General features: G+C 38.5%; 1 protein-coding gene across 2 annotated transcripts in view; it reads right to left on the bottom strand.

Moving 5' to 3' along the window:
* GALNT18 (polypeptide N-acetylgalactosaminyltransferase 18) overlaps positions 1–15,168 on the bottom strand; it is a gene marked incomplete at its 5' end in the record, with an annotated part of 240,618 nt that overhangs the window by 17,795 nt on the left and 207,655 nt on the right. The window lies entirely within an intron of this gene.

Below are 15,168 nucleotides of genomic sequence, written 5' to 3'. Positions count from 1 at the left end.
ATTCTTATTTGTGAAAACGCTGATAAAATATTAATTGCAAATCGGAGAGAAAGAGAAAAAGAACAAGCCAGGACTGAGGAGAGATTTGGAAGCTTCATGTAAAGAAAACAACTTTGATGAAATCAGTCAGCCCAGGGATTAAATACAGATCCAAACAAAAGGTGGTGTTTCTGTGCAAGACTACATCCTCTGTTTACCCTCCTGGAACACCTCCAGGGCAGATCTACTGCAGATATAAACTGACATAGTTGCATAAAAGTTAATGAAGAGGCCATAAATGCTTTACAGTAATCAAAAATTTGACCCCCTTCATCAACTTTCATTCCTTTCACCCCACAGAAGTGAGAGCTGGCTGAATCGCTTTACAGGACAAGAGAAGTGTAAGTAAAAGCCTTTCCCTGTTTTTCTACCCTCCCTTTCCCCCTTTTCCCTCCCCTTTCCTTCTTCCTTTTTCCTCTCCTTTCCTCTCCTTCTCACTGAAAGCAAATGAGCAGGCTTGTCTGGAACTGAGAAACGCACACAGGTGCTTGTGCAAAACCGGTGGTGGTGTCCCTGCAAACCCTCAGGGCCGAGCTGTTTTTATTAGCTCAGTCTCCTCAGCCTTTCACAGAGTGCCCTGAAGGCTCCAGGGAATCATTTCACCTTCCTGGATAAAGCAAACCCAATTCCTACTGCAACTCCACCAGCTTTTTTTGATGTCAAACCAGCAATGGTTCAGTCTGAGCATCTTTCTGGTCAGAAGCAGAACGATGGCTCTGGCTGGGGGAATTACTCAATGCTGTTTGTTGGCAAAACCGTACAGAAATAGAACAATTAAATGCAATTATGCATAATAGAGATAATTACCAGGTTGTTGCTTATCTTTAGAGAGCTCACCCTGCCTGCTAATATCACTACATTTTTCATTGTTCAGAAAGAGAGGTGTGAAATCCTGTATTCTCCAGTAATATGGTTACTTTTTAAGTATTCTCTATATTATTATAAACATCATAGTATCTTATCCAATTATATCTTATTTCAGAATTGAAAACATTGCACAACCTGCTTAATATGACTACCAAGCTTTCCTAATGGAGGTATCACATCAAAAGCACATACCCTCTACAAAGTTTACTTGAGCGGCACGCTAGCAAACACCGAGGTAACCGTTTGTGTTGCACTTGGTCAGAAAAGTTTTCTTAAAACCTATGGACAGTCCCTGGCTCCTTTCCTCCACCTGAGGATGAAACAGTCCCTGCACTGAGACAGCACAACAGTAATTATGTCGGCATGAAGGGAGGACACCCATTTGGTAAACCAGAATTGACTATTGACACTACTGATTAAACTCAAAATGCTCGTCCAGTCTAAAACCTAAAGCTACTACACGTGAAACCATGGTAAAGCCTCCCTTTAAATAATTACTTATATTTATAAGAAAAATACTTTAATTGCTTTCACACTGTATCTCCCTGTTTCTATTTGATTATTTTCATTTTCCAAAATACTTTTGGGGTTTCTTTTTGTTTGGATTTTTTTTGTGGTTTGGGTTGCTTTCTTAGGTTTAAAGACGGTACAAAAATTACCCTTCTGGAGTGGGCAGCAAGAGATTAACCAGCTCAGTTACATGGACCGAATTATCATCTCATAATGTACTTGTTAGGTATGCATATATATGAGATTTTATTGATCATATTTTAAATTGACCTGCAAGTAAAATACAATCTCATGGATTTAAAGCATGCTCATGTTTTATCATCTTATGTGTAGCCCTATAAAAACTAGGTGGTACTTGTGATTTAAATAACTTTTAAAATAGATAAATGCCCACAGCAGTACTTCTTCAAGAGGAGGCTTTCAATACGCACCACCAAGTACATTAGCTGTTTTGCAGTCCACTTCAGCACAAAATGGACAACCGTGGTACTTTTATCTAAAACATTTCAAGAAAATACATGCAAAACACATTTTACCAGTACATTTGTTCCTACAATATTGCAACATCACCAGCAACTAACACAACAGGATAGAAATCCTGCAGTAATTCAGGAAAGTGATTTTTGAACAATCACTCCAGTACTTTCTTGGAAGTCCAAATGACTGAATATTGAATACAGACCAGTAAGTCATTAGGGTAACTTTGAAAATTTTACCGAGAACTTGGATCTTTCATTTCTGTTTCAAATGTCACAGAGTCCTTGTTCAAGGGACTGGAGACTCAATAGTTAAACATTTGCTTAGTCCCACTGAAATCGAGACACTGGCTGTATGCCGATTTACAGCCTTCATTCAAAGTTCCTTTGCACTTTCACTGAAGACACAGCCTTAGCAAAACACAACCACGCATTTTCACATCACCATCACATACACACTTTCTGAGCAACATCTGAATTTCCACAGAAAAAGTATTGCTTGCATGTTGGTACCAAAGCACGTGATTAAAACAAACCAACTCCCTTATTCTGTAACAAAATAAGCCTCCTTACATTTCACGAGTCTGTTCTAGTCCACAGCACTTCACCATCTTTCTTTCACTGTAAGAGTATTGATGCACAACTCTATCTCCTGGGCAACTGGAACGGAGCACCATTGTTCAGGAAATCACTTAGGTTTGACAAAAGGCACTTACCTTCGCAAAAAGTGAAAGTACAAGGATTCAGCATTACTGTCAATTAGCAACTCTAAAAAATGTAGGCAGGATTTGTGATCTGCATAGTGTCAGAGTCAATATGGGGCCTGAGCCTTACGCACTTCCACATCTCCTTCAACCTCACTCCCACCATGTGCTTTTCAAGGGTGGATGAGTGCATTCGCTCCCCCTGCCAGGCTGGCTCTGGAGGCTGCCTGCTTTCCCTGTCCGCACTACAGGTCCAGCTGCATTCAGTGTCCTCAAGAAACTTCCTCTGGAAGCCTGGGGCTCGCAGCAGATTAGAGTGATGCAAAAGAAGTTGTTCAAAACAAAACCTGGTGTTATTAATCTAAAGGTTTGCAGCAAGCAAATGATTAAAATAACAAAAGCTTCATACCTGGGTCTGAAGAAAAGCCTACCAGTTGCCTTCAAAGCTTAACACAGGTCTATGCCAAAAGGCTTCTGTTTCATTCTCTCGTGTTCTTGAAGAGCAGCCTCATAACTCATCACCTTCATAAATAATCTTCCTCTGGACAGTAAAAGGTGAGATTTTTTGTGAACGGTTTCCATTTTTTTGCAGATCTGCTGAGAAACTCGGCCTGCAAATTTCCTTGTGCCTATAAAATTGCATCTTCCAACAAAAGGACCAATTATTCCTTAGCTTTCTTGAAGTTTGTTTTCCTAGAAGTGTCCTAAAGCCATTGCTTCATTTCCTGTTTCCTCCACCTAATAATCTGATTATTCACATAAAGATAAAATATAAGACCAGCAAAGTGAGATTGGTATCGCATTAATAAAGCTAGAAAAATGGTTCCCAAAATCTCAATAAGGTGAAAGAGTGAGATTCAGTCACAGCATATATAATATTTGTTCTGAACAAAATTTATGCGCCCTAAAAAGACAGATAAAAGATGAAAACACAAATGAGTGGTAGTTGAGAGCTGTACAGCCTAGAAATCTTAAGGAATCTTCACAACGACTAGGAAATATTAGAGAAAATTTGGTGTCCTAAATATTTTCCCCACCTGCATTTCAGATGAACTAATTTGCTGTATGTTAGTTTTTCTAGTTAATATTCTAAGCCTAACTTTTTCTGAAAACTTGCTTGATTATCAGGAAAACTTACAATACAATATTGCGATAAAAGCAAAAGTTGCATACAGTCCTGCCACTCAGGCCTATTCCAGAATAAAGGAGAAGCAGCTTCACCCTTTATTTGCCATTGGACCAAACCAGACCCTTGCTCATTTTTGGGGAACGCAGGGACGCCCCCACCTTCTTGATGCAATCTCACATAGCAAATCAGTATGGAAGAGAAAAAGGACAGTTCGTCCCTGAAGTCAGTGTCTCCCCTAAATCTCAATTGTTACATTCAGAACAAAGAGTCCTTTTGTCTTTCTGTTCCACCTGTCTCCTCCTAAACAAATTCTGCTTTCAGCTGTAATCTTGAAATATCACTTGCATAGCAGCCATCTAACTGCCAAAGAGTTCATCCTCTGCTAAGCCAGTGCTCCCTGGGGAAAACGCGCAGAGCACATGCAAGTGCCAGGGGCATAAAGTGAGCGTAGCAAAAAGTAAAACTGCGTAAGAATGCTCAAAATTGGGGAAAAGAAAAAAAGAGTTTGTGATTTATAAAAGGTTAGAGCCGAGATAACGCATGCTGAATCTAGCATATACGTGTAGCAGATACTTTTTTCCTGCTGTTAGCGATCATCTGACACGATGTGGCTACCTTTGTTCGCGCGGGGGAAATCGTGCTAAGCACAGTTCACAGAGTGCCCAGTTAGTACTTCAGTTCCTCCACGATGGCGGCGCAGACCCAGAGCCTGGGACAGACTGCACTGGTACAGGTCAGCCAAGTCGGTCGGGGCCCGGCAAACTGAAAGGTGTTGCTGTTCTTTCTAGAAAATTACCAACCTGATAGCTATGGCAGGTTTCCCGTAGGGCTAGAATGATAATTTTGGTGGGATACTCACATCTCATGTGCTGTGTTGCGGTGGTGCAGCACAGAGCACATCCTAAATCTGCCGTGAGAGCAATGAGGACCCGAGCAATTCAGACAACTTTGTTTGCCCAGCGAAAATATTTCAAACACCTACATGAAATAAAATCTGCACAAAAACCCGTGATGCCGTAGAGTACATGGGAAGGTAAATGAGCTCTGCTTACCTGGACACAAATACATGGCTTTGTCCTCACGGCGATGTGATGTGGTTTCTACTCATGAGAGGTTTGCCCTTAAAGGTCAAATTGTGATTCTCGTAGCAATTAACACTGAAATTCCACTGACTTTAAGTGCAATGAGATTTTTGGCTCCACGTTTATTATTAAACTTTGAAAAGCCACCAGAGTTGATAAAGACACTGGAGCTGCAGTGGGTTGCCAGTTGCAGTAAATTATTCATAGGAGCTGGTTTATCATGTAGCAAAAAGTTGCAGTAAGATGTTCAACTTAACACAAGATGATTATCTGAAGGATAAATTGCGAACTCCCCACTGGAAGTTTAAAGCAATACACACCAATTTTCAGGCTGAAAGCCATTTGTAATCCTTATGGCAGTGTTCCCAGATGAAATCACGCTGGAGACTGGTACATGACTCTGCATTTATAATGAGCAAACTTAATGCTCACCACCAGCAGTATTTATTTGCTACCCTGCTTTTGGCATAATAACTGAGAGGGATAAGAAACCTGATTCACCACTACTTTATTCCATCTTTGAACCGTATTTTTCTTCAAATTAATCCATGAAGTCACTTATTGTCAGGAGTAATATATTAACATATTAGGTCCAAAGCCTCACGGCAGATTCGTACTTGACTACAACTCCAGCTAAAGAGCATGGTCTGGTGGATTCCCATAAATCCGGACTCAGCTAACATTGCTGTTACTTGGCTATTTATATTGTTCCTGACTTTATTCCAGCATGTCTTGTTACATAACCACATCTGAATGAAAAAACTTTCCAACCCTGATAAGAAAACTCTCGACAGAATCCAAGTTCATTATAACACAAATACATCACTAAGATAAAAATCAAGTGTTTTTCCATTTCCTATTCACGTAGGAAGTGGCAGGAGAGAGAGGCTGTGCTGTCCTGTAGCCACAATCAACAGCATCGCTGCGGCTTGTGCTGCCTTAAAAAAACTTGCTGCTGAAGAAGTACAAGCATAAGAACAAGGGGCTGAGAATTACAGAGAGTTACCCCTACGCCATAGGTCAACCCTTATAAGATTCATGTTAATTTTTCTGAGGTAGGTTTTCAGCTGGTACAGCCTTGCGATACAACTTCAAAACAATTATAACCATATTTTATTCATGTTGAGGATCTATTCACTATGAAACTTGTCTTACTGATGAGGTGACAAACAGCTAGTATACCAAGCGCAGCAACACCATAATTCAGACTTAAATTGTAAAATGTGTAAGAAGGAAACTACTCACTATTTCACTTCAGTGTTTAGATTTTTATCTACTGAATTAACCCACCAGCATACCGATTACCTGACCTACTTGCTCGTCTTCATGCCGATGCACTAATTAACTTCTGAACTCTAAAGCAACAATATTTGATAGCAACAAAGCCAAGGTGCTCAGAAACTTTAAATAATATAGTGTGACGCTATAAATACAGGCTTAAAGATACAAAAATGTTAACATATTATTTTAATAGAAAATGGAGATGAACTCAATGCTAACCTTTTCATTTTTAATTTAAATTAATGATCCTATTTTGCAGTGGAATACCTAATTCTGCTGTTGCCTACTTTGGTATTCTGCTTTGGTTTTATTTAAAACAAGCACAGAAAAATCCTCTTACTTAAGCTCCACTTTTTAAATTGAATAGAACTGTCAATCATTGTTTTTGTATATGCTTTCAGTACTTACTTCCATACTTTTCCTAATGCTGGTAGCTACAGAATTAATAAAACCTACATAAATTAAAATTTTACTTGATTCACTTCCTAAAGCCTCTCTTAGTTTTGCTCTTATCTCTGCACAAGATCTGTAAAATTCTTTTAAGGGGAAAAAAAATAAAAGGCAGTAAAAAAAATACATCAGAACCGTTCTGGCATAGACAACTGTGTCCTTTTTTAAAAAAGCATGCTGCCGTATGGCGCCTGTGACTTTGTCCTATCTTTTCCTTTTCCCTCTCTCACTAATCCCTCTTTACCCTTTCCAGTTTTCTTTGTGAATTCCTACAGAACCCCATGTCTGTCTTACCCTGCTTTCTTCTCCTTCAACACATATGCCCCTGCAAACAAACTCAGCCATTGTCCCCATATGCTGATGCACTGGTCCATCCTTTACCCCAGAGTTGACGCCTTCTGGCCAAATGAAAATCTGAGCTAGTTCATTGCCATCTGTGTATAAGCATTTGGTGGCTCAGCATCAACAGGTTTAAAAGCAGATTTTTACCTTCTCACAGCTAGACCCAAGTGCTTCACATTACTATAGGCAAAGTCACATCCAGGTAATCATGCATTTCTGTAACATACGTCTTCATCTCGAACCTCTTCCAAAGTCATCAAATCTTGTTATACAGCCTTTTTTTCCTGCAAAACATCTCTAAAATACAGCTTTTTCACTCAAAGTTGACCTTTACTGGCTTCCTTACTCTACCCTCTTCAAATTCATCCTGAATGCTTCTGAAAACTTGGTTTTCAGGTTGCCTGTAAGGAAGGCAATATCCTTCCACTTGTTCTGTTTTCCATGCTGCATAAACTGCTTCATTTTCAAAGCCCTTCTCAAATCCCCTCTTTTCACTTATCAGACTAGCAAGTATCAATAGATTATCTTCCAACTCCTAATTAGATCAGGATGCTAGCTTTCATTGGGCACGCTTTTCAAGCAAATATTCCTGGAAGTTAAGAGAAGTAATGCTGGCATCTTCCAAGGAACTTATCTTCCTCTGCACACTACACAGAATTTCCCTCTTGCTCAGATGTCTCAAAAAAACCCCAAAACCAAACAAAAAAACACAATAATTTTTCTGATGTACCAAAAGCATTACCCAAGAATGCTATGTCAGTACCTCATAGCATTCCTTTCTCTCTGCCACAATCTCCTGTTCCCAATACTCTATTTATAGACTTTAGGTTTTCAAGTCAAGGGTGTACTTTTTATTATGAGGCTGTAGAGCACTTATATAATAGTTTTCTGGGTCATTATTGGGATGCCTAGAACTACAATAATAAGCATAACGATAAAAAAATGTAGTGCCAGGGATGAGTCAGGTTACCACTTCTCAGAGAAAATGTATGTGTTTTTCTTAGTGGTATAATCTTCTGAATGTTTGTTAAAATAAATTGTGTTATTTCTGCTATTATTACCATTTTCTAAACTGAATTGGACAAAATTTTGTGTCTGCAACTAATGCATCGTCAGGCAAATTGCAAGCAGGTGCCACACCTTCTTAATTAAGATACTCTACTAACATCTCGATCTTGAGGGTTTGGGGTTTTTTTTTGTTTGTTTTTTGTTTTTTATTTTTTTTAATCCAGTCCTGTAGTCTTTAATGCCGTATGGTAGTGAGCAGTGACTATGGATACAGAGGTCCTTAATTCCTTTTGGCTTCCACAAGTGCTGTGCATTTTCAGCATTTTGCGAAGGAGACAAAGTAAGGTAGTTACATGTACAACTTTGAGAAGAATTCCCATCTCCTTAAAGATATTACTTAACCGCTATGCCTACTGGTGCTCCTGGCTCTGCTGAAAGCAATCACAAGCCTGTTTCTGATTTCAGATGAACCAGATCTTACTAATTCTTCCTAGGATCATGCATACATTTGATTTCAGGTTTCCAGAGGTACCACATTGACACCAACATATTCAAATACAAGAAGAACTGTCTAAAAATCAGTTATTTTGGTGCTGAAGACAATAAAATGCAGTCATTAAAACGTCTACGTGAAAGTGAGGCACTATGTGCAGAAAAGGAAAATTATAAGACAGCACATTTCAACCTAAGCTGGTTAGGGAAAGTCTGATTTATCTTTTGTTTGTTTGTTTGTTTAGGCTACCAGCAGCGACATACTTATTTCTCCCAACAAAACAAAACACCCACAAGAGCTCATCAGTCAAACTTAAGTTTGTAGAGTGACCTTCTTGCAAGCACCTTTGAGAGAAGAACAAACCGAAACGCAAACCCAATTGCTCTTAATGTCTTAAAAAGTCTCAGCAAAAGTAGTGGTTTTTTAGTCTGCTTCTACAACGTGCAAAGGAGTAAATCCCATAGCAAGAAGAACGGGGCTTGATTTATTCACAGCAAACCTAAAATAAGTCTGACATAATTCCACTGAAATCAGATGAACTGTCAGGATCCAAGAGAGTCTTTCCCCCTCTTCCTCTACACGTGATAAAGTTTACAGTTGATACATAACAAGCAGCACCAATACGCTGACCTAACTGAAAACATATGCTGATTTGACTCTACAAAGGCTGCAGTCAGAACACAAGCGGAACATCTTGTCGAGACTGAGGTGAAGCTGGAACCTAAAGATCTGGTAGACACACAGAATGTAAAACAGTGAAAGGTGCTTCATACTGAGATTTTCAAAATCACCCCAGATTTTAGGGGAAGGTGGGCTACCTGTCATTGCATTTAGTGTAGGCTAGCAGAGTAGCTCAAGCCAAGCTCTAAAGAACCCAGTTAGAGACTTAAGTTACAATGGACTGACTATGCTGAAATTAATGTGCAAATTAAAGTTGAATTAATAGCCTAAGACACCCCACAGTCTGTCATGACTCTCTGGCACCACTGACAAAAGGGAAGCTCTGAAGGTTTCACCTAGTCCTATTAGCAGTGTTTCCCGCAGCAGCAGTTTTAACCTTCCACTTGACCTCCTAACCTCTCAGTGCCTGGTGCTAAATAATTATACAGTAAAAGTCTTATTATGGGTATTATTAAACTCGTGAATTAGTTAGGAATGCCATGTGGTGACCCATGAGATGAGCAGCACTAGATATCTGGCGTACTACCAATATTCTAACGCAGTGACTAGTTCTAAAAACCTCTGCAGTGCAGCAGAGGACCTCAAAATAAACACCAAAACAAGGGAAAGAATTTTACTTTGTTGAAACACAGAAGTGCAAGAGAAACTCAGCACAGATGTAGACTGCTCGCATAGACAATTTTCTTCAGGTTTTAGTCTCACATGGCTTCAGGAATTGTCGTACAGCCGAGAGTGTGACATACTGCCATCTGGGACCTGCATCTCAAAGGCTGATTACTTGCAGGTATTTGTGCATTTCTACATACAGAACATTTAATGCTGCAAATTCAGGGGTAAGCTCTTCTCTTACCAAGCTCTGCCACATGAGCTACTCAGTGGATACTTCTCTAGTTCTTTCCCAGGTTAGAATTAGTCGTTTTTCAGAGTAAAACCGTGACAATATTAAAGTTTGCAGAGGTGTTGCCTCAGGTTTTCATGTCATATACAGTCTATAATTACAGAAGAGGCAAATAATATATATGGCCTACTTTCATGCTCACTAGCGTTATTTTTAATAAACTACTCTATAACAAATGAAATCTCTGCCGGGTTTAGTAGCCATACATTTAATAGTTAAAAGAACCAGCAGCACTTTGTGATAATATGAATAAATTTTCAGACATACGATGTCTGTGTTGTGATTTCCTTTTCTTTAAACGACTCGTGTGACTTAACAGCCAACTTCACAACAGTACATTAATGGAGGATGAGTTAGTTTGAATACTGATGATACAGACATGACTGATAGTCACCAAAGAAAACACAGAGCAGAGAGCACCTGTACCATTTTTTGTTGGTCAATGCTGTCATCGGGTTGAGCTTTTCTCTTTTTATAAAAGGTCAAAGTGCCACTTACATTTCACTTTAAGTTTGTGCTAATTGCTTTAACAGATGAGTGCCTTTGGTGTGATTATTCAGTGGATAGGGATGAAAGGTGCAGATTGGGGCACCTCTCAGTCCCATGGAGAACAAAGGAAAGTTACTCAGCGTTCCCAGCCTGGCACGTTCGGTAGTATTTCCCCTCTTAAACCAAGTTAAGCCCATTAAGCCGAGGAAAATGATTTCTGATATTTTAAATGGGTAGCAGCAAAATCAAAGCAAATCCTTAAATACACAGGCCTACAAAAAGTAAAAACGTTATTCCTTAGCTGTAGAGGATGTATTCCAAGTGACAAAGTCCATCACTTCAAGTGATTTGTTTCAATCTTTATTGCTGGTCTCTCTGTAGAGACTGACAGAAACTCATGAAATTTTATCCAGCCCAATTGTATCCTAAAAGAAAATTTCTTTCCTGAAATGTCTTTAAGCCTTCCAAGGCAAGTGGAGAAATATATATGCCTTAATAGAAATGGCACTTTTCCTGCCCACCAAATGCCTTGAAGCAGTGGCTCCACTGTTTGCAGGGTGACAGCAAATGACACTCACAGAAAAAAGTCAGCATCTAGAATTTAAATGAAGAGTCTGTATACTATGACCTCATCAAAAACGGTGGCTTCGATCCTGCCTGTGTTCATGAATAAATTGCAAAGTTCACAAAGCTCTGCAAAGAAAATCAAAACGTGTCTCAGGCTGGAATTCTGTACTCACATCCCAGAGATTCCTCCTTTCTTCTGCTCTTCTGGTCACCAAGAAAAGGGCAAAGAAAAGCATCACCTGATACATTTTCATCACTGAACGTACTTTTAGTGCTAATGACATTTTTTAAAGGAAAGATGGGAATGAGGAAGGACATTAGAAGTAACCATACACAAAGATTTTTTACCATGAGCACTTAAATCTTAAAAAGACTGTCTAGACTAGCAACAAACAAATAAATAAAACTGTTTAAAAAGCAGAAAATGGCTTTCATGTCAAGCAGGACATTAATGCCAATTCAACTGTCCTAGCTGTGTGGGAAGCCTTACTGCTCTTGACTGAGTGGGCTTCATCTCGCCTGTGACAAAGAACACTGCCAACTTTGTATTGTGCCCCTTGCACAAATCAGGCTGTAAACCCTGGTAAGAACTGAAACAGTAAATACTATGATACACAAAGGCACCTTGCTTAATTGTGCAAACAGTATGATACCTCCCCCCTTGTTTTCATTCATTAGGGCTTGATTTATGGGGCTTTCAATCATGCCGTGAAGGCTCACATACAAAATTAGGCCTTACAGGTACCCACAGGCCAAGTAGAAGAGACTCAGCTTTTCAGAGGAACAGCTCATCAGGTGGATGAGGCAGCAAAGTAAGCCCAACAATTCTAAACCCAGGTTGTTTAAACGACCTTCAAGTGCAACAGTGAATAGCTAAAATAGCTGTGCTAAGCTTCGGGCAGCCGAGCTATCACTAGGCTGTGAGGCTAAGCCGCCTTCACCACGAAAGGCAGATTATGTCACAGATTTTCCCCTGCATTTTCTGCCTGTCTTAGGAGCTTCTGTTTTATTATCTGAAGAAGATTATCCTATAACATATCTGCAGAACACAGATGTAAAGAAAAGAAAAAGCCCTCAGTCTTGCTGTTTAGAATTATTACAAAAACTAGGCACATCAGCCAATCATAATTAGAAGTCAATGAGTCTTCTCAATATAAATAATACAGTTCTTTCAGGACTTTGAAGTACATTCATTTTACAACATCTTTTTGATTGTTCTAAAACAACAACAGTTCCTAATGTTAGCAATCTCCTAATTTGTGTATGAATAAAAACACTAAGAAGGATTATTACATTGTACAATAAACTATTTAGCGATTTGTACCATTTTGCACAGTTGATTCTCCCCAAAGCACAAATCTGTGTTCCCCCACAGGCCCTCTAGGACCAGATCCCCCCTAGGAGTGCAGGGGTGTGCACCGGAGAAATAGGGGTTTGGGAATTAACCGCTCCCTCCCTGCTCCTCCCCTCCTTCCCAGGAGAACACTTGCAATTACTCCTGTTACTTATATTGAATTAAAAAAATGTAATCTGGGAAAAAAGCAAGCTGACTGCTTTGGAAATTCTTAAAAAAACCCCAAATTCACACTTACTAACAAGAAAGAGGTTAAACTTGACGAGAAGTTTAAATCAATCCAATAGGTAAAAGGACTTAGTGTCACGACTACATTGGACACAAATAAATAAAAAACATGATTAGTCAGTCATTGTCATAATTCTATCTAGCAACACTACGTAATTATATGGTGCTTATATAATGCTGACATCTCACAACATTTTGAAGTCAGTTGGTACCCACTACATGCCCATGTTGTGAAAACACTGTAGGCACATTATAACAAGGGAAACCTTTTTATCCCATTGTGCCGCACTAATGCAGTGGTATTTAATAATTTCTATTTTAACAATGGGAGATTTCCTCATTTGAAGACAAATGAAAAATTTAAGGATTTGGTTATGTGTTAATAGAAAATAGAAGACTTGACTAAAATCCCAAACTGACCTGAAATTCACAGCTCTGACTTACCATCATTGGCATGATCTCCTTCTTACATGCAGAGTTCTGTCCCTGCCCTTTGGTGACAGACCTCTATTCTAAACTCAAACCAGCATGCTCTATAGCAATTCTGGGTTTAATGTGGTAACCTATCTCAGTTTTCTCCAGTTTTTTATTTAAACTTGATGTTATTTTAACAAAATTGGTGAGTTCATAAGTGGTACTGCTATTTTTAACTTCCAAAATAGATGCCATTAATGAGTCAGTCAATGTAGACCTCACAATGTTAAGGCTAATTTCAGAGTTCGAAAGCACTAAAAATAAACACTGAGTGGAATATGAATGCTGAATAAATCATTACTTTAACATAGCAAGAGCAACGAAGCTCCAGTGTTCGCAATCAGTACAGTTTCCTGCTAAACAAATACAAAGTTAATATTGTAGTAACATCTGAATGACTTAAATTGATTCATCAGCTTTTTTACTTGATTGCTCTAAGCCTTTCTGGACAGCCAGCTGAGCAGATAGGCTTGGCATAGCAGAGCTACCCCTGCTGAATTTGTTTAATTGCACTTTAAAAGAAAAAAAAAAAAAAAAAAGGAAGGCAAATGATTCAAGAAATTTGTAAGCAACTATTTTTAAACCTATAAGGTTCTTTACATTACAAAACCACATTAAAAAATTACCAATTTCTTTAAACGCATATAATTGTTCTTCTACTGTAACATTTGGTGTCATTTCTGTACATTCTAAATTGAATCAAAATGGAAAGAAGTTGTAGCTGTGGTTGCCACTTAGTTGACACATTAGTAGATTTGAGAGCCAAAGAGGGCCATTTCTTTACTTTGATCTTCCATATGCCATGAACTATATACTTCCACCTGCTTACCTCTAAGTCCAATAACTTGTATCGTATTAAATTATAGTTTCCAGAACTGTATCAGCTTTGATGACTTCAACAGTTACTGTCACTGCTTCTTATGATGGCTGCTCATCTGCTTTGATAGGCACATGCACCGTATTCCTAATTTGTATCCAGCTGGCTTTAGTTTCTACCCATTGGTTCTTGAAACAACGCCAAATTAAAGTACCTAGTATCCCGTATTTTCTTTTGGGGAAAATACCTCTACTCTGTAAATATAACCAGGTTTAGATTGAACTCAACTCTTGCTGAGAGCTAGTCTGATTGCTGATTTCAAACAAATTATCTGACAAGCGTAGCTCTTTTCTTGGCTTACAAATCAATGCAGATTTTTTTTTCAGTTACTCATAAATATTCAATCAAGATTTTATGTGAACAAATAATTTCTGATATTCTCTCTGCTTCCTTATTGGACAAATGATGGTTAATGAACAAAAGAAAAAAACCCACCCTTATTCACAGAAACCCACTGTGGATACAATCATTCCATAAACATTTCTGCAAATAACCCTACTCTGCAAGTGGTGAACAATACCAGAGAGAAACTAAGCTGAAACTGAATTGCTGATCAGAATTTGAATGAGTGCTGTGAAGTACTATGGCTCCTGTAATTACAGCGGGAGTTAAATATGCTTTCACGGGGACTGAATTTGGTGCATGAATTCTAAACCGGCCAGTGGATGACTTCAATTAATGGAATGACATAATAAAATTATCAATAAAACTGAAGAAATTATAAAGTGAATCTTCCATCTACTGTATTAACTACCTTCTCTAACAGTTAATCACATAGTGTCAAGAATTTGAGAAACAAAACTCTGATCTTCAGAACTTTAACCCTGATGAAGTAACAAATGACATAGTATAACATCAATCAAAAGAATGTTTAAATTGACAACAATCTGACAATTACTACATCAATCTCCAAGTGCTATACATGTGTTCCAATAACTATGGTGGTTTTATGCTGAATTTATATTGTAAGCAACAATTGGTTTTAAAAACTGCTGATTGAAATGCCAATTTGCAATGAGAAGAGACATCTTTAAAATATGGATAACTCTAGTAATTGCTACATAATATGCAACTCTGATCTATTTCAAATTAATGCGCTTACAAAATGTGAAATGCTTAAATAGTATTAGATTATGAGACACTGCAGGTACCCAACACAGCTGTTTTATTTCTCCAAAGGCATTCATTAAAAACATTTTCAACTTAGCAAGGAAAGCCC

The sequence above is a fragment of the Vanellus vanellus genome (genome assembly GCF_965231255.1).
Source record: "Vanellus vanellus genome assembly, chromosome: 6".
Taxonomy (NCBI): domain Eukaryota; kingdom Metazoa; phylum Chordata; class Aves; order Charadriiformes; family Charadriidae; genus Vanellus; species Vanellus vanellus.
This window is presented reverse-complemented; position numbering and strand designations above follow the sequence as displayed.